Source organism: Jatropha curcas, chromosome 7 (assembly GCF_041381405.1).
Source record: "Jatropha curcas cultivar XTBG-Jc1 chromosome 7, XTBG_Jcur_1.0, whole genome shotgun sequence".
In the NCBI taxonomy this organism is placed as follows: Eukaryota; Viridiplantae; Streptophyta; class Magnoliopsida; order Malpighiales; family Euphorbiaceae; genus Jatropha; species Jatropha curcas.
In genome coordinates this window covers 5,912,009-5,933,908 of record NC_143157.1, presented here as the reverse complement: position 1 = coordinate 5,933,908, position 21,900 = coordinate 5,912,009, and positions in this window count along the sequence as shown.

Genomic DNA, 21,900 nt, shown 5'->3' with positions numbered 1-21,900 from the left:
TTAAGGAAATATTTAGAAAACAATTAAAAATCTCAAATGTCTAATTATTTTTATAACTATTTTAAAAAAATGCATTCAATTAAATCATAGAAAATTAAATAAAATTCTATAAGTTTTTTTAAAAAAAGTAGAATAAAATATTAAATAAAAAGAGAGCTCGTGAATTTTCTTTTTATTTCATCTTTAATATATAAAAGCTGAAAATAAAAATGATAGCAAATATGCCTAAATAGCTATTTTTTCATTAATTCAAAATTTTATAGCTTATTTTTTTCAAAAAAAATTCATTAGACTGTAAGAGAAAAAAATTTTCTTATTTGATATATTACTTAAATACTATAACTCCATAATTTTTTTTTTAAATTAGAAGTATAAAAAAATTTAAATTACAATAATGTGTAAATAATCTAAATAAGTCTAAATCAAAGAAAAAGAATATAATTAAAAATATTATTTTAATTTCATTTTATTTAACTAATAGAGCCTAATAATAAATTATTTAACCATATTTTAAAAAATTCAGAACATAATAAATTAAAAGAATTTAAGTTTCATTTTCAATAATTAAATTAAGATTTTCAATTTACCTCCTAGAAAGTAATATCACGTGAGAACCTACAATTAAGAACATCAAAATCTATTACTTATAAAAATTATTAGACAATAATGCTGCAAGATCAAATACAAAATATAAATATACATATTTTCTTGAATTAAAATGCATAAAAAATAAGTAAAAGGATATTCAAAAGGATAAACGGAACCTATTTTCTCAACTTAAAAGGCATAAAAATATATAATTAAAAGGATCTTCAAAACGATAAATGGACATATTTTCTACAATTAAAATACATTAAAAATCTAACTAAAAATATTTTTATATTAAACTAAGACTAGTATAGAAAATCTCATTATTCCCCCCTCTATTCCCATATGTATATATAATATTAGTCTTTTTATGATGTGCGTTGCACGTTAACTCTACTCTTTATTCATATTTATTCAATTTTTTTTATCATTGCTTACTTTTACTTATTATTTATATTCGTTTTTGTTTTTTGATATTAAATATTGATTATAATTTTTGTCTTATATTATTTAGATTTTTATAATGTTAAAACAAAATTTTCATATAAAATTAATGTGAATGTAACTTTTAATTAATAAAACAACAATCTATACATACACAAACTTTAGTTCAATTCATATCATCATTTATCTAAAATTCTATAATATCACCTAATAAATACGTTTCAACATAGAGATATATAAATATAACAATAAACTATTATGTATATTTTAAATTAACATTCAACTACTTGTCATCCCACATGCATACGTTCATTTTATTTAAAATAAATGGTAAAAATTTAAAAATTTTGAAATGCTTAATTATGTGTATTCTATTTGAAAATTTATTTTTAAAATATATTTAATCAAATTATACAAACATAAAGAAAAAAAAGAATATTATAAAGAATATAATTTTTATTTTTTATATCTCTTCTAAATAAAATATTTTAAATTATAATAAAAACATAATGGAGTATTTAAAAAATAAAATTTTCAAATGTCTCATTATTATATATATTTATTAAAAAATAAATTTTAAAAAGATAAAACTTGAAATTTTGAAATGGTTAATTGTCACGACCCGTTTCCGTGGGCCGGACCGGCACTAGGACCCAGGTAAGCTTAAGGCCCCCGAGGCCCGTAGTAAGCCTGAAATACTCGAAATTTACTATCTCAATAGAATTTTAACATTCAGCCCATATGATTATGAAAAATAAACCTCAAGATTTTATTATTTCTCGGCCCAAGTTTATCTTCTACAACATTCCATAGTTCGGGCCCAATTTATAATACATCACATTCTAATATGGCTTACAGAATTATTTTGTCTATGTTAATTCACGACTAAGTATATGTAAATCCTACAACTACGGAGTCACTAACTCTTTGGTATACATAGCTTTTTATACACATAATTACATAGTGAAATAATTATGGAACTAGGAAAATTTCTCTATTGCCCTGCGCCGAAGAAACATAGCCTAAGTCGGATTAAAGAAAAACCTACTTCCTGAAAAATCAAACAAGGCATGTGAGTTTTCTAAGGAGTAATAATTATTGCACAACACACGCAGTCACACAAATGTGTAAATATATCAATCTAGTCATCCGACTAGTATACGCAGTCAATCACACAAATGACATGTCACCAGCACTCACAAACAATATCACCTTCAAATAATCACATCACGTGGAAATTAGTCAGTGGAGTCACCGAACCCCCGATTTGCAGTCCTCCCACATGGCTCATCCTTTCACGTGTGCACTAGGGAGCCGATCCCCCATACTGGCCGACCGGTCTAATCCTCACTTGACCAGCCCTCTCATTGTTTTTCCATTCTCTCTTTTCTTTCCCATACCAACAGGAGGCAACCCGGTGGTCTCCATCCAATCTAGATCATCAAGCGCTCACAACAGGAGGCCACCCTGCGGGCTGCAATCAAATCTAGATTTTCAGGTGCTCAACAACAAGCGGCCATCCTGTGGTTTCAGAATAAACAGAATTATCAGGTGCACACGGGGGCGCCGATCTCCCATTTACCAGGCTAACAGAAACAGAATCAGGATCCATATAACAGAATCAGAATATAACAGAAATCAGAATCAGGATCCGTATAACAGAAACAGTCTCACAAACCCATGGTGACCCACTTCATCCCAACTCCACACAAACAAAGCATAGCATAAACACAACACAATTAATCAAACATTGCAATTAAGTGCAGACATATTGATCAGTTGGACAACGTAATGCAATGCACAACTAGACAACCATTCTCAAGTGCAATTAAATAAATAATAAATAATAGTAAGAATAAACAAACAATAAAATAAATTATAATAATGAAAATAAATAAATAATTGAATAATTCAATGAATAATAATGAAAATAATTAAATAATTAGAGCACTCTATTTAATATTTATTAAGTTATAGAATTAATCTAAATAAACTTATTAATTATGTCATTACTTAAACTAGTCTAAGTTCTATCGAAATTTCGGCAGCACCTCCCCTAAAAATTGGACTATCTACCTGCTCAAATATCGCAATATTATATATATTTATCAATCAATGTACACAGCCCATCCGTCGGGCAATCAACAATTTAAGTCCCATCCTCCTTTTAGTACAAGTATGTCAACGTTCACTAAATAAATCTACAAATTATAATAACCTACAACATGTTCCAATGATTGTATTAATTGTCCTCTAACTAATTATCAAATAAATGTACACTTTATAAATAAAACTTGCGTCGATAAGTTAAATTCTAAACTAGCCACTAAAAATCAATGCTAACCTAAATAAAAATTCAATATATATATATATATATATATATGTATATTTCTACGTTAGTATATCTAAAAGGGCACCCGTTACCTGAAATAGCTGCTGCCCACCAAGAGAAATAGCTTCAACTTGACTTAAACTTATATACAGTAAACAACTAACTCATTTCCCATCAAAATTTAAACTTAACAACAACATATAATTCATATCAAAGCAAAAACTCAAGGGAAAAGCTGAAATGGTCGCTGCCATCTAAAGTTTCCAACTTCTTTCGCCAAAACCTGCTGTAAACTAAATAATTGATTCATATAGGTAAGACTTCAGTTTATAGTTCAATTAAAGCTTCATTTTCCTCCATTTTGGCATACCTCTACCATTTCCATTTTAATTAAAGCAAATCCAAGATCAAATTGTTTATCTAGCAAGAATAATATTATCGAGCACTAACTGACCTTAGCTCAAGTATTGGTAATTTAATTGTTGTAAAATTTATGCTATGCTTATACTTAGGAATTATACTAAATTTATACATTATATTATAGTTAACAATGTCTCTTAAAAATTCTAAGTTAACATGTATAGATATAGCTAGATTTCTCATTCCTAGACCAAAACTGTTAACCATAATAACCCACTCAACTTCATCAAGAAACTCAAATAATAATTCCTAAGTAGCTATGCTTATATAATTCCTGAGCAAAACACTGACAGTAGCTAGAAATGTACATTCTTATACCCATATTATTTAATTCATGATACCCCTTAAATAAAATTTAAAGGAACTATAAACATATTATAAATGGTTAGAATTTAATTACCTAGTTAAACAATTAGCGTCGAAAAAATGAATTTTCCGGTTAGGATGACCGGAAACAGCTCCAGCTATCTACATTTGCCCCCTGCCGGAGTTGAGGAAGACGGTAGCCGGTGGAGTCGCCAGAGGTGTTAGAAGGTGTAACCAGCCAGCCCTTGACTGGTTTCGCCGGAAATAGCAAAGAAGATCGGCGAGTCGACTGTCCCGATCGCCTAAGACCGCATCTCGCAGCTCCTTAGTTTGCTGCTCTAGCCTGAGGCAACAGAGTGAGGGGAAAGAGAGCGGCACGGGAACGGCAGCGGGAGGCGATGGGAATGGCGCTGGCTTCAGGTGATCGGAAAGGCAAAAGGGAAAGGGGGAGGGGGTGGAGGTCGCGCACATGGCGCTGGCGCCCGGAAGAAGAAGGGAAAAGAGAAAAGGAAGGAAAAGAAAAGAAAAAAAAATCTTGGGGCTTCTAGACCATTCCGATTCGATTCGAACCGGTTTGGTCTAATTCAATGTCTTGGCTCGATTTGCTTGGTTCTCGGGTTTTTCACTTGGTTTTCCAATTATTCGTGTGGTTTTCGAAAAATCAATTTGATTTCTGAATCCGATTCAATTCATTTGATTATTTTAATTAAGTTCCGTAACATTTCCTCCTTTAACCAAAATAAAATATAAAAATAAAAATAAACTATAATTAGTAAGGAGATTTGTTTTTAGGGTAAATATATATATATTAATCGCTGGGATTTTATATTATTTCTCGAAAACTTTAACTGTTTACGATTCGAAATTTTCGACATTTTGTTTGGGCTTGGGCCCAACTCATAAAACTTTGGGCTCAAATTAGAATTGCTCGATCTATACAACCCATACTATCAAAAATTTAGATTTTTGATTTAATAAAAATTCCTAAGTTTTGAAAATAAAAATTCGGGATATTTCATTAATTTTCTATATGTATTTATTTTTAAAAAAACTAGTTCTTTTTATGACGTGCGATGCACGTTGACTATACTCCTAATTATATACTGATTTTTTATACTCATTTAGCTTTTTTATTTATATAATTAAAATAGAATTCTTATTTAGATTGCAATAAATACAATGGTCAGTACAATATTTTTTTAATTATATGTCTTGAACTGTAATATCTCATTGAAAAAAATGATATATTTGTTTCTCCTTTTAAAATAGCAATTGAAATATGAAAATGTCATTTATATTATCTTCAACATACTTGTTCATATAGTTTTTATTATACATTGTTTGTTTTTATTTTTTTGTTTAAGTACCAACTTAATTTATAAAAATCATCATATAGCTTTTATTTTACATTTTATAATTAACTTCCATGTTTTGTTAATAGCTTTAACTATAATCTCTTTTAGTAAATAAATATACTTTAACAATAGAATAAGAAATTAATCTAATAAATCAAACTAAATATTTATAAATAATAATATTTTTATTTTTATTTTTTTCCAATTAAAATCATGAAATCATTTAAAAATTTATTGATAAAATTATATTCCTTAATAAAAAGAATAAGATTTGAATTAAATAAGATATCAATATAATCAATCAAATTGAAGATGTTTAAAAATAATATCTTTTATCTTATTTTTTGGCCAGCCAAATTAAAGTGCAATTTGTAATTAAAGAAATTTAACCACACAATTTATTTTTTTATTTTTTTCCAATTAAAATCATGAAATCATTTTAATCAAATTAGAGTGCAATTTGTAATTATTTGTTTGGATCTATTATTTTAATTAATTATATTAATTAGTATATGCTTTAATTAAATTTGGTGGAAAAGATCGGATTATTCCAAAGCTTTAATTAAATATGATCTCATGGTTCCATAGTTCTCTTTTATTATTATTATTATTATTATTATTGCAAAGCTATTGTGATGGAGGTCCATCTAGCCTAGCCTTACAAGTTGTCCTAGACATGGGCCTTGGTCTTGATTCCATTAGTGAAGTTGATGAAGACAGTCCAAGTGAAGATGAGCTTGGTGGGAGTGACATGTTCAATCTGAAGCTACAGCTCCTTTTAGGGCCATTTGGGTTCCTTCAAACCATCATCTTTGAAGACAACAATCAAGGAGCACTTGGTTGATCATTGACTATGAATTCCAGCTCATTTGTGTTGTTTTCAAACTTAGTTAGGTGTTCTTTGAATTGTGCCTTTGAATGAGTTTTTTCAAACTTAGTTAGGTGTCCTTTGAATTGTGCCTTTGAATGAGTTTTTTCAAACTTAGTTAGGTGTCCTTTGAATAAGTTGTTTTCAACTTAGTTAGGTGTATCTTTGAAAGTGTTGTTTTCAACCTAGTTAGGTGTCCTTTGAAATTGTGTCTTTGAACAACACATTCAAAGGGAGTTTATGGCTATCTCTTGTTTCCCTATATAAAGGGATTTTGTGTACTTTGAAAGATAGATTTTTTGAATAACAAGAAAGTGTTAATCACATTTGGGTTTTATTAGTTTCCAAAAACTATTGGGTTTTGTTTGTTTCCAAAAACAATCATCTATCTTTTTTTTTAGGTACTGTAGCACGGATGCTTCTGAGTTCCTGTAGCACTCGATGCTTCTGAGTTCCTGTAGCAAGTTACTGTAGCACTCGTGTTTCTCTATCAAAACCATAGCCCTTTCCACCACGCCATCAGTTGGTATCAGAGCCAACAATCTTACCTTCTTTCACTTTCATTTGTTTTCAAGTTATGCTTAATAACCAACAAGCATCTCTTAACAAAGACAAACAAGTCATGTTAGAAGATCAAGATCTAGCCTCAGCAATTGAGAAAATAAGGTTGGAAATGGAAGTTCTTAAGGCCAAGAATGAAGCCTTAGAAACACTCATCCAAAATACTCCCCCAAATACCCGAAGTCCTCATGAAGAGGAACTGACTAATGAAGATTTCAATGGAGAGGACCAACACCTTGTGTTGGGACGTGGAGGTTTTAGAGGGAGAGGGAGAGGATTGTTTCATGGAGGATTTGGCCAAGGGGCAAGGCGTTTGCCACCACCCATCCGTGTTGAAAGACAAGAAGAATCTTTCAACTATAAAATCGAATTACCTGAATTTCATGGTAAGATCGATGCTGATGCCTATCTTGAATGGATATACTCAATGGAGAGATCCTTTGAACTGAGGGAGGTGTCCGAAGACAAAAGAATGAAGCTTGCTGCTATGAAGTTGAAGGGATATGCTGCCCTTTGGTGGGATAATTTGCAAAAACGAAGGATGAGGGAAGGGAGGCCTCAAATTACTCAATGGGATAGGATGAAAGAAGAGATGAATGCGGTGTTCTTGCCACCCCATTATAGACAGAAAATGATTGAGAAAATGTTGAGCCTCAAACAAGATACTAAACTCGTGGAACAATACACCATGGAATTTAAGGAATTTTTATTGAAGTGTGAGGTCGAGGAGACCGAGGAGCTGATCATGGGGCGTTTTCTCCAAGGCTTGCGATTCGACATCCAAGACATGGTAAGCTTCTACCCTTATGAATCTCTTATTGAATTGAAGAGATTAGCACTAAGAAGTGAGACAAGTTTGAAGCATTCACACCAAAACAAAACCAATATCAGACCTTATAACTACAAACCGAGCTCTAGTAACCCCAATTCTGCCCCTATCAAGACCACATACACACCCTCACCAAAACCCCCTCTTAAAAACACTTCCAACACACCAAGAAATACCCAATCTGTCCCACCATCCAAAAATACCTCTAAGAATGCTTTGAAATGTTTCAAATGCCAAGGGTATGGACTCTTCCAATCTGAATGTCCTTCAAGGAAAGTAATGACCCTTAGAGAGATAGAGGAGATTGAGGAAGAAATATACCATGCTGATTTTGTTGCAGTAAATAGTGAATTGAATGTTGATGAGGGAGATATGCTAGTTTGTGATGCAATGGAAGATGGGGAGTGTTTAGTGATGATCCGTATTTTGAATATTGAAAAGAATGAGGAGGATTGGAGGAGGAAATCCCTGTTTCACACTAGATGTTTGACAAAAAATAAATTGTGTGAAGTTATTATTGATAGTGGTGCATGTGAGAATGTTGTATCCAATGAAATGGTTGCGAAGTTGGGACTGAAAACCGAGCCAATTGACAACCCTTATATGTTGGCTTGGCTGAATTCTGAGCATGAAATTAAAGTCACTAAGAAGTGCCTAGTTCCTTTTGCAATTGGGCAATACGTGGATGAGGTGAGCTGCCATGTTATCCCAATGACAGCTTGTCACTTGCTTCTTGGGAGACCTTGGTTGTATGATAAGGATGTGCAACACCAAGGAAAGGCCAATACTTACACCTTTTTCCATAAGGGTAACACCATCTTACTCACACCGTTACTACCCGAGAAGAGAAAGAAGAAAAGAGAAGTTGGAATGGTTGGATTGTTATCCAATGATGAGAAGAGTGAGATCATGGAAGGGCTACCCAGCTATTTTCCAATTGATGTGGAGGATGAGTCCAAACAGAATCATGTGATTCCAAAAGAGGTACAGTTTCTTATTAGAGAGTTTGAGAGAGTTTTCCCAAACACTTTACCTATCGGTTTGCCCCCTCTAAGATCAATACAACATGAGATCAGTTTTGTTCCGGGAGCTCAAATTCCTTATAAGCACTCCTATAGAATGAGTCCTAAAGAGAGTGATGAATTACAAAAGCAAGTTGATGAATTGTTAAAGAGAGGCTTTATAAGGGAGAGTGTTTCTCCTTGTGTTGTGCCAGCCTTTGTTGTTCCTAAAAAGAATGGCAAGTGGAGAATGGTGATAGATTCAAGGGCTGTTAACAAGATAACGATCAAGTACAGGTTTCCTATTCCAAGGCTTGATGATATGCTTGATCGATTGCATGGAGCTTCAATTTTCTCAAGGATTGATCTTGCAAATGGATTCTACCAAATTCGTGTTAGAGAAGGTGATGAGTGGAAGACAGCCTTCAAGACCAATGACGGGCTGTATGAATGGTTGGTCATGCCTATGGGACTCTCTAATTCACCTTCCACATTTATGCGACTCATGAATGAGGTACTCAAACCTTTTCTTAACAAATTTGTGGTGATATACTTTGATGATATTCTGATCTTTAGTACTAGTTTACATGAGCATTATATGCATTTGAGACTTGTTTTTGAGGTTTTGGACCGTGAATCGTTGTATGCTAATGTAGAGAAGTGTCATTTTTGTGATAGCACCATTAGTTTTTTGGGGTATGTATCTAAAGATGGTATAAGTATGGATTCTGAAAAGGTCAAGGCCATTGTTGATTGGCCTATTCCAAACAATCTGTTTCAAGTAAGGAGTTTTCATGGGTTTTGTTCTTTTTATAGGAGATTCATTAAAGGTTTTAGTACTATAACAAGTCCTATAACAGACTGCATGAAAAAAGGGGTGTTTAAATGGACACCTCAAGCCACTCTTGCTTTTAACACTTTAAAGAATGCAATGACAAAAGCTCCTGTTTTGGCCTTGCCTAATTTCAACTTACCTTTTGAATTGGAGTGTGATGCTAGTGGGGTTGGGATAGGGGCTGTTTTGAGTCAAGAAGGCAAACCTATTGCATTTTTTAGTGAAAAATTGAATGAGTGTAGGAGAAAATATTCTGCCTATGATCTTGAGTTCTATGCCTTGATTCATGCTCTAAGACATTGGAGTGCATATTTGTTGGCTAACTCTTTCATCTTATTTACTGACCATCAAGCTCTCAAATACATACAAAGTCAAGCTAAGTTAAGCAAGAGACATGCATCTTGGGTTGAATACATGCAATCCTTTGATTTTGTAGTGAAGTATGGGGATGGTCCAAGTAATAGAGTGGCTGATGCATTGTCTAGGAGATATGAGGTTCTTAGTACCATGTATGCTCATGTAATAGGATTTGAGAATATTAAGACCTTGTATGAGAGTGATGGGGATTTCGGTCAAATTTGGGAGAGAGTTAGGAAAGATGGTGCATTTAGGGACTTCACTATTCATGATGGTTATCTTTTCAAGCTTGATGCTGTTTGTGTTCCTCAAAGCTCTTTAAGGGAAGCAATTCTTAAGGAAGTCCATGGTGGAGGCCTAGCCGGTCACTTTGGAAGAGACAAAACCTATGAATTGGCAAGCAAAACTTTCTATTGGCCAAAGATGTGGAAAGAGATTTAAAGACTTGTTGAGGGTTGTAATACTTGTAAGCAATCCAAGATGACCTTACAAGCTCACGGACCATACATGCCTTTGCCGATTCCAAGCTCATCATGGGAAGATGTAAGTATTGATTTCATTGTTGGCTTGCCGAGAACAAGACGAAATAATGATTCCATTATGGTTGTAGTAGATAGATTCTCAAAAATGGCTCATTTTATTGCTTGTAACAAAACTAATGATGCATCTCATATTCTGAATTTGTACTTTGAAAATGTTGTAAAACTCCATGGAATTCCTAGGAGCATAGTAAGTGATAGGGATGTCAAGTTTTTGAGTCATTTTTGGAGGCATTTGTGGGCAAGGTTAGGAACTACCTTGAAGTTCAGTACGGCTTTTCATCCTCAAACAGATGGACAAACAGAAGTGGTCAATCAAAGCTTAGGCAACATTTTGCAAAGTTTGCTAAAGGGGAAAGTAAAGAATTGGGATTCTTTGTTGGCTCATGCTGAATTTGCTTACAACAGTTCGAAAAGTAAGACCACTAATTTTACTCATTTTGAATTAGTTTATGGAGCTAATCCACTTGTTCCTCTTGATTTGAGCAACGCACACTCTAGTATCCCCTCTAACTTAAAGGCCGAGGACAGAGCTACTAAAATTGTCAAACTCCATGCTAGAGCAAAAGCACATATTGAGAAGAAGAATGAAGCCTACAAGATGCAAGCCAAGCTAAAACCTGTTGTGGAATTTAAAGAAGGTGACTTAGTGTGGGTTCACTTAAGGAAGGAATGATTCCCTTCTAAAAGAAAGAATAAACTTATGCCCAAAGCCGAGGGTCCTTACAAGATCATCAAGAAGGTAAACCAGAATGCTTACAAGATAGAGCTGCCTCCGTCTTACAAGATTTCCAACACCTTCAATGTAAGTGACTTAGCCAAATACAAGGAAGACACCATGTCAACTTCTGACCAAGTTGAAACTTTTCAAGAAGGGGAGAATGATGGAGGTCCATCTAGCCTAGCCTTACAAGTTGTCCTAGACATGGGCCTTGGTCTTGATTCCATTAGTGAAGTTGATGAAGACAGTCCAAGTGAAGATGGGCTTCGTGGGAGTGACATGTTCAATCTGAAGCTACAGCTCCTTTTAGGGCCATTTGGGTTCCTTCAAACCATCATCTTTGAAGACAACAATCAAGGAGCACTTGGTTGATCATTGACTATGAATTTCAGCTCATTTGTGTTGTTTTCAAACTTAGTTAGGTGTTCTTTGAATTGTGCCTTTGAATGAGTTTTTTCAAACTTAATTAGGTGTCTTTTGAATTGTGCCTTTGAATGAGTTTTTTCAGACTTAGTTAGGTGTCCTTTGAATAAGTTGTTTTCAACCTAGTTAGGTGTATCTTTGAATGTGTTGTTTTCAACCTAGTTAGGTGTCCTTTGAAATTGTGTCTTTGAACAACACATTCAAAGGGAGTTTATGGCTATCTCTTGTTTCCCTATATAAAGGGATTTTGTGTACTTTGAAAGATAGATTTTTTGAATAACAAGAACGTGTTAATCACATTTGGGTTTTATTAGTTTCCAAAAACAATCATCTATCTTTTTTTTTAGATACTGTAGCACGGATGCTTCTGAGTTCCTGTAGCAAGTTACTGTAGCACTCGTGTTTCTCTATCAAAACCATAGCCCTTTCCACCACGCCATCATATTGTGATCTTTTAGTTCCCATGATTGAAAGCTACTATTGTAAATTGTCTTATGTTTTGATTTTGGATGTTGGGCAATTGTTTGCTGCAACAATTTTGAAGTTTGATTGCACTTATACTTATAAATTAATCTCTTTACTTGTTAATTTATATCGGTTTGTTTTATATTATTTGGTACATATATATCCATATGGGTATAAATCTTGTCATTTATGCATTAACTATAACAATGATATTATAGTTATGTGGGATTTAATATTTAATTGGCTCTTAAATTTATTTAATTCAAATTGCTAATAGAATCAATTATTTAACTTTTAGTTACATAACAAAAATCTCTATTATTATTATTATTATTATTATTTAATATAATTACTTTATTCTATTATAGTACTTAATTAAATTTATGGCCCTTAATATTACGTGCAAGAATTGTTCATTACTGATACTAGATCTTGAAATGCATTTGGTTGTTGTGAATCTTGGAGATCAAGAATCTAAGCAAAATATTGCAAAGACAACAAATTTCCTTTATTGGATATTTGATAATTAAAAATTCGTTTATTTTTGGAATGATTTAAAAGAAAGGTACAATTATCAAAGATTCATCAATCAATTTATAGTTGCAAAACTCGTGAAACTATCAGTTATGATAAGTTTCACAATATTATAATTATTATTTTATTATTGTTATCCATTGACATATATTATCCATGTCGTACAAATTTTGAGATTTGTTCATTTACTTCTAAATATGATTAAGATATTGTCGCTATTATGTTTACAGCTTATATTAGCAATTGATCTAGAATCATCAATAATATTTATATCTCGAATATACTTCTGAAGTGGCAATATTGAGAAATATATTTTAAGATATATTTTGGATTTTTCATATCTGTTATGTCATTGAGCAAAATAAAGAATTTTAATAAAGATCATAAGGCCACCCAATTGGATTTTAATTCATTCCTTGAAGTGAATGAGATAACATATATGAAAGCAGCAAGATCTACCCAACTAGATCTTATGCATTTTCTGAAGTGAATGCAATAACATATAATATTGCGTAATGTACAATGAAAAAGATATATTTATCGTTGGGAGTATTAATAAGGTCATAGTTGAAGTAATGATCTTGACAATTATGGTGACCACATAATTAAGAATAAATTTGAGTACCAGAAGTGGTATAAATAAGGTGACATGTACAAATACTGACTATGTACTTGTTGTACACCAAAATATTAAAAGGCGAATTTGGCCTTAGTAGTAAAAAATATTTAAAAGCTCCGGAAGAGCAAGTATTACTACTTAGAGGAATGGATTTTATACATAATGCATCATTCCAAAGATATTTATCAAAATGGAAGTTTACAAATCTAAGTACTTATATTATTTGGTATGATCGGTTGGACCATCCCAATCAATGATGCAAAAAAGGAAAATTTGATTCTTATGTGGATATTTATTGAAGAACCAGAAGTTTCTTCAAATTTATTAAATTATTCATGCTTAGTTTGTTCTCAAAATAAATTAATTATTGAGCAATCACCAAGAGTCCAAATTGATTTGTTTGTATTTTCTTGAATATATAAAGGGAAATTATTGATCAATTTATTTGAATATTTATGGAAGCATCCAAAAGATAGTTGCATGATTATTATTAACTTGCAACCTAAAGTTTGCAAAGATCATTGTCAACATGCAATCTAAAGTTTACAAAATTATTTGTGCAAATAATTTGATTAAGTACACATGTAACATCCCTTCTCGGTCCACCCGTTAACCCGAATGAACCGAACCGAGACGCTACAATCTGGTTGAACCTAAGTCCTTTCAGGCTGATATCCTTATGTATGCCGAATATTATATCATGATGTTACTTTCTACATTAGTAATATATAGAAATGTACTTAATATTTACAAGACATTATACTAGTGTCCAAAATGAAATGGGCCCAACTAGGTGCCCTGTACAAGCCATGATAAGTATAGACAGAACCAAAATATCAAAATGAGTAACTACCCTGAAGACTGGGTCTGCCAAAGATGAACTGCAGCAGTTGTAAGATGACTCTCTATGTTCCAGTTCCAACCTACGAGTTAAACAAGTAACTCGTTGAGCAAATAAAACTCAGTGGATATCTCAACGTATAAAGAAACATGTAAGCACACACATATATATAAATAAACATGTAAGCACACATATCATAATACTTCCATTATCATACTTGCTGTTCATTATGCTGTATGACTTATGCAATTTTTAGTTAATATAACTGTATGGCTCCATAAGGTTAGAGTGAAACCAAAGTGGTAAGAAGAACTGTATGAAACTGGATGAATACTGTATGACTAGGCTGCTATGGCCCATATATAATTATATCCACTCAACGGCCTGTAGCAGAAGTACCAAACTGTATGGGGCGCAGATCTGCTATCCTATGTCGCGACATAGCCTTATCTACGTGGTTTCTACCTAACCTCAATGGAGCATATTATCGGTATGTCAATAGTATAAAACAAAAGCATATTAACTGCTTCATAAATTCATAAAACATACTGTTTACCTGTATGCTGATAGCCTCGCAAAGCGGGCAACTTGTGTTATGTTAGTTTCACATCATTTGCATGATTGCATTTTGTTTTGATACATTTGCTCGTGTTGTCTTTTTGTTTAAAATGATTGTAGGAATACAATTTGAGCAAAGGAATACAATTGCATAGAAAAAGAGGTCCAAAAGGCATCAGAACACAAGTCGCAAGCGCGACATTAACATTCGTGAGCGCGAGAAGCAGACAAGAGAGTCAAAGAGTTTACAGGCACAAATCGCGAGCGCAACATGCAATTCGCGAGCGCGAGAAGCACACAAGAGAGTCAGAGAGTTTACAGGCACAAATCGCGAGCGCGAGTCATATTTCCAGCTTGCACAGTTTGTACTATTTTGGTCATATCTCTCAATTTATAACTCCGATTTAGGTGATTCAAAAACCCACGGACAGCTAAAACATAGAGAAACAAATAACTCTTCTGTACCACTTCCTAATTCCATCATTAAATAGGGTCAAAATCAGGGTGAAGTTACTGGTCAGTTCTCCAACAAACCTGTTTCAGCATGAACTCAATATCTACTTCATTTAGTCATTTCATCCCATGTTTTCTCACCATTTCCAGTCTTCTTACTCAACATTCAACAACATCTCTTCTCATTATCAACACACTACACAAATTCTCATGAAAGAAAATGTGTTAAATTAAAAGAGATATCAAACCTTCACTTAAAAAACTTGAAATCTTCTTCTTAGCTTCCTTTTTTTCTACCTTTGAGCTCACCTCTCCTATACATAAGAACTCCTATGAATAATCTAAAATATCACTAAATGACTAAATTATGAAATTCAAGAAATTTTACTTACTTGGATAGAATAGAGGTTGAATTTAATGCTTGAATACCATTAAAATTGATGAAGATAAAGATGAAGACGGTGGAGAAAGGAAGGTGAGTAAAGGAGATGAGGAGATGAAGATAAGGATGAAGAAGGGAAAATGAAATGGAAGTCTCGGGAAAGCTCCACTATAGCAATGATTTTATGTGAAAAATTACCAAATAGTACCTATATTTTCAATGGGTTACAATTTAATACCTAAACTTGATATTTTAGTGCAAGGAAGTCCTAATCCTTATACTTTGATCTTTTTGCCTCATTCAAGTAAGTCCACTTCTTTTCATTATTATTGTACATCCCATACTACCCCACTCTGAACTCTAATGGCTCGAACCGGGTTTTGATTCAGCCCGACTCAACTTGACTCTATGCAATGACTCGATTCAGTAGGATGTCACAACACAATTTTCAAATTATGCTATTAAGCTAATTTATCTTGAGAATGATGATGAATTTATACATCAAGCCTTTAATGATAACTAAATGTGTCAATTGAAACAATTATGGGGCAACCTATTGTTGCTTTTATTTTTATTTATGCTCAACATGATTTAGTATAATCATTTATTAAATGGTTGCAATTAATTATAAGACAATTATTATGAGAATACAGCTCTCTATTTTTATAGAGGGACATATTATTGTACGTAATAGTATTTACTCGAATCAGACAAATAAGTTGTCATAAATTCTCCCTTTTATAATTGGTTTTGGATTAGGAACCAAATATTACCTATTGAGGAATTTTTAAATGTGCAACAAATATTTTAATTGCTCCACCACAATGCACTAAGATGGGTCCTCATAGGAGGTTGGAAAATATGTCGGATATGAATTTACTTTTATGATTAAATATGTATAACTTTCAAATAATAAAGTTATTTGTGGCCAAATTTGCTAATTGTTATGGATCCCGACATTAGGAGGAGAAAATAAGCAGCTAGAAGAATAATGGATTGGAAAAGAATTATCATTATTATATCTTGATCCTCATACAAGGCAGTGTGAATTTAAAAGCTTAAAAGATAATACATTTAGAAAATATTGCAAATTAGTTACCAGATATATTTATTGATCCAAAAAGAGATAATTAAATCTCACATACTAGCTACAAATTGCTCCTATTAGAAATAAAGTCCCTAAAGGACAAACTACCTATGCTAATGAGTCTAAGGCACGCATGAAGCGTGGTAGACTAATCGGTTCCAAGGATAAAAATCCTAGAAAAGGAAATGAGCAAATATTCAAGATGGTCAAATTCTAGAAGTGCAAATTGTGGAAGAAGTTCCTAGACATGACTCATAAGTTTTCCAAAGAAACTCAGGAACCTGAAATCAATAAAGATTATGAAATCTCTATAAATTATGTCATGTCATGACAAGTATAGAACCGATATAAAAATAAATGTCGACGGTAAATATAGCATTTGAAATTGCGAAAAGCAATGAGGATCTTGAGCATATAGTCTATTGGAGAATAAAGACATAAAATTGATTGGCAAGAATAGGATGATGCTTGTGGCATTTTATTTACTTCAAAAGTAAACTTTAAAATTTTAATATAGGCATCAAGAGATGTCAAACCACTAGAATACAAATATGTATTTGTGCGAAATTAAAATGAGTTCATGAGATATAAAGCAAACTTGTTGCACAAATTTTTTGCAAAGAACTGACATTTATTACGAGGATAAATACCATTATTCGGTGGATGTAAATATAATTTGATATTTGATTAACCTGACAATCTATGAAAATTCGAAATGCGTCTAATGAGTTAATGGCCGACTATTTATACGCTAACTTAATGTAAGTATCTGTATAAAAATCTTGAAGGATTCTAATTGCTTGAAGTATAAAGTTAAATTTTCGAGAAATTTATTCAACTAATATTATAGAGCTCTATATGGATTAGTAGATAATGATGTCCATGAAATATTGAAAAAGTATTCGAAGCAAGCAAATCAAGATCGCAAGAAATATATTCATGATTTCTATATAGAATAAAAAATCTCAATACATACAGTATAATCGCCTTAATGATATTTATGGCTGAGAAAATATTATATTATTTTATAATTATATTGCATTTATGATATTCTTCTGTTGAAAGTCACATGCTTTCATACTTTTGATATTTACTTTATATACTATTACGAGTAAGGTGATCTCTTGATTAATAAATATTTGTTGAAAGAATATTATAATGATATTACGATACGTTCATGAATTTTTTTATTTATTTTGAATATGAATTTATTAATATTTGGTTCATGAACATTATTGGAACTCCAGAAGAGCTTTCAAAAATTATAGTTTTTCTTAAAGGAATGACTTGAGATGAAAGACATTGGGAATATAAAGTTTTATCTTGGCCTGATGATCGAGCATTTCATAAATGAAAATTTATCTATGAATCCATATATTTAAGTTATTAAAATAATTTTATATGAATCTCAATGACTTTGAGGTTACTTGATAAGAAAATTATCATTTTTCAACTTTGAGAAAATTATGAAAAACTTATTGGTGGTGAAATACCATATCTTAGTGTAATAAAGACACTAATGTATCTTGCTACTCATATGACTAGATACAAACATTTTTTATAAACTTTATTTGCAATATATATTTCTTCTTGAATATGAAGAAATTAAATAGAGTTAAATATGTATTTTGATATCTCCATGACATATGATATATACGAGATATATTATAACTAACATGAGAGGAAGTAAATACGCAATGTATTCTTTTTCCCTTTAATCAAAATTTTTTTCCCACTGGATTTTCCTAGTAAAGGTTTTTAATGAGGCAGTATTTCAACGCATATTGAAGAAAATAATAATATACTCTTTTTCCTTCACTGAGATTTTTTTTCCATAGGGTTTTTTCTTTGTAAGGTTTTAACGATGTATATTCATTGAAGAATGGATATCCAAGGGAGAGTGTTATGAAATAAGTGGATGTCTTATATGGACTAGAAGTCTTTATTCTTAATTATCATAAACTCTCTTTCTAATTTGTGTATGACTCTATTAGGGTTTCACTTATATAATTACATATATGCGGCTTCTCATCAATAATACACACTCCCGTATTTTCTTCTATATTTTGTTTTCTATTCGTTCTCTTTATTCTCTCTAGTTTTATATTATTTTAAAACAGATATATTTATTTAAAATAAATTCAAAAAAAAAATTTCAAATGCTTCATATTTACACATATTCATTTAAAATAATAACGTTAAAGATAAATTAATAATAGTAAATAAAAATAAAAATAATGATAATAAATTTTTAAATTTATTAAATTATTATTAATAATTTATATAATAATATAATGAAATAAAATAAAATTAGACATAATAAGATAATAATAATAAAATTTTAAATTTTCAAGTATCTATATGTATTATATAAATTTTTATGTTAAAATTTTTTAATTGCCTATGACTTAGAGTATCTCAAATTTTCCAAGGATAATATAGGTAATCTCATTATTCCCCTCTCATTCCACTTTTATATATAGTATAGATTTTTAAAAAATGCAATCAAATTATAGAGATATTATATAGATTTTTATGTTAAAATTTTTTAATTGGCTAAGTAAGGTTATTTTGGAGTATCTTAAATTTTACAAGGATAATATATGTAATTCCATTATTCCCTCCTCATTTCCACTTTTATATATATTATAGAATTATAGATTTTAATAAATTATATCCAATTAACTAATAAAATAATTTTCTAGTTTTTTTCTATGTTATATGTTGTACGTTAACTATACCCGTTATATACTCATCTTTTGTACTCTTTTAATATTAAAGCATAAGTTTTTGTTTAGATTAAAATAAATATAATTGGTTAATTTATATTGCACTGTTCCGTATAAGCTACTTGTAATACTGCAATAGAGTGATCTCAAAATAAAGTTTAACCTAATCTGTAGACATAATCATTCAGTCTCTAATTTATAAATTAGATTATTAAATCCTAATAGGTGCAAAAAAAAAAAAAAAAAAAAAAGTCAGCACTCAATCCCTAACTCATGCCCTTAACCCCAAAATCAATATCTATATACAACTATAATGAAAAATAATAATATATTATTTTTTACTGTTAGATAAAAGAAAAGAAAAAGAGAAAATAATCTGATTGGATAATGATAATCTCTCTGACTATAGTGACAATATTACTTACTTAGTGCATTAGAGAAATGAATATATACACATATATACAAACTCTTGAAACCCAAAAAATGACCCAAAACAGACATATATTTTTAGTTTCTTTTCAGTTTTGTAAATACTGTTTTCTTTCAAGTCAAACGAACTTAGGATATTAGAGAAAAAATATCAAAAAAATTAAAAATTCTTAATCATCAAGACACCATCTATTTATTGCAATGGAGATATAAATTTCTTATTAAATTAAAGTAATAGTAGTGACAAATTAAATTAGTAATGAGAAAGAAAATAATAAAAAATAAAATTATTATTAAGAATAAAATTTTTTTCAGAACTCAATGTATAACAAGAAATAATATTATATTAAAGGTTACCAATTTAAATTTCAAAAATCAATTCCTTCAACTGGAAAGGCCATAATTCAATGAAATTTGAAGTTGATGGACAAAAAAAAAAAAAAAAAAAAAAAAAAAAAAAAAAAAAAATAGAAGAAGAAGAAGAAGAAGAAGAAGACTGAAGTTAAACCAATAAATGAAAATTACAAAGCAAATCACACTAGGATCTAATATTGATCAGCTTATTTTGACCCACTATCCCTTAGCTTGGGGAGTAATGACTTTAAGGTCCTGAATCTTAAAATTGTATCTTAAAAGTAACTAAACTTTGGTGTTTATAACATGAAAGTGACTCATATGAGTTTCCGATAAAAAATCACCGAAAACGTAATATGGCACTACACGTGGCATATGACGTGGAAAAAAAAAAGCTATAACTCAGCCAATTCAGCTGCATGGCTGGATTCCACATGAACATGAATATGAATTTTCTATTTTGCCCTTAAGGATACCCAAATCTTTCAACCCTCATCCCCACCTCTTTCAACGCCATAAAACCACCTTCAACATTCATAGTAACACTTCCTTCAACATGAAAGTGACTCAGCTGAATTGGCTGAGTTATAGTTTTTTTTTTTCCAGGTCATTTGCTATATGTAGTGCCATGTCACGTTTCTGGTGATTTTTTATCGGAAACTCACACGAGTCACTTTCATGTTATAAACACCAAATTCACATGGGCGAGCACCTCCAGTATTATAGCATTATTTACCTGGTGAAACATGGGCTGAATATATTGCTCAAACTCTTCAAGATCGTGATGAGATCATTAGACAACTTCAGCATAATCTATACCAGGCTCAAGAACTGATGGTTAAGTACGCCATTCGTCATATACGAGATATCTAATTTGCTGTTAGAGATAAAGTTTTTCTTAAACTTCATCCTCGCCGCCAACAATCAGTAAATTCTCGAATTTGTTCCAAATTGGCTTCAGGGTATTATAGGCTATTTAAGGTGCTTGGCAAAATTGGAGGTGTGGCTTATAAACTCAAACTCCCTCCTTCACGAATACATCCAGTGTTCCATGTATCACAGCTTAAGCGAGTTGTTAGGGACCATCCGGTGCTGACGAAATTACCAAATGCTCTTGAAATAGAAGAGGACCTGTTCTTAAACCTGACCAAGTGATCCAACATTGTTGCATTTGACGTCATGACAAATCTGTTCAACAGGTTCTAGTGCAATGGAAAGGACAGTCTGTAGAAGGGGCAACTTGGTTGGATGAAGCAGATTTGGTGGGCCAGTTTCCTCAATTCAACCTTGGGGACAAGGTTGCTTCTCAAGAGGGTGGCAATGTTACGAAAGAAGCAAGCCCAAAACCATTTATGGTTTATTCTAAAAGGGGAAAAAGCACAATGATGCAAGGGAATAATTTGTTAGCAGAAAAAGACAAACAAGGGGTGCAGTTGAGAGAAGGAAACGTGGCAGAAGTTAGTTAGAGGATTTGTATCCACAAGCTGTAAATAATTAGTGAGATTGTGGGAGGGTATGCTATTTCGTTATTTGTGTTTTTACGACAGACTTGCTCCGCACGGGATATTTATCTAGGGACTATTATTAGTCATTTTTGCTATTTCTGTTCTTAAGTTTGTGAGACATATATCAAGTTGTTTGGAATCTAAATCCTCCTTTGAGGTCTCTTTGCTGATTAATTCCAGTTTTGCTAAGTTCTCCTATTACTTGTTGTTCTTAATTTCCTTACTCTACCATAAGTTTACTTCACTAATCTACTAGATTAAATTTTCTAAGATCGTAAAACTAAAATTTAACCTTCTTTCTGTGATTTTTCGGCTTTAAAACAGAATTTCTAAATTTGCATCAAGTAGTATTCGAAGGCTAAATG